Source organism: Atta cephalotes (genome assembly GCF_000143395.1).
Source record: "Atta cephalotes unplaced genomic scaffold scaffold00041, whole genome shotgun sequence".
Taxonomy (NCBI): Eukaryota; Metazoa; Arthropoda; class Insecta; order Hymenoptera; family Formicidae; genus Atta; species Atta cephalotes.
In genome coordinates, this window is record NW_012130105.1 from 674,990 (window position 1) to 675,312 (window position 323).

The window sequence follows — 323 nt, forward strand, 5'->3', positions numbered from 1 at the left end:
TTAAACTAATATATATATATATATATATATATATATATATACACACATATATGCGTGCATATAAAAAATTTTAATATTGATAGCATAGTAAATAAATATAATAGATAAATCATTATTATCAATATATTATTTATCATTAATAATCCTAACATACGTTGCTTACTTTGTTTCTCTTTTTCTAGATAAATTTAATTAAAGAATATTTTAATTATATTGTAGATGTATATATTATATGTATTTATAGATAATTATTTTAATATTAAGTCTGTATTATAATTGTATTTTATCAATAGTACTTATAATGAAAGAGAAAATTATAAATT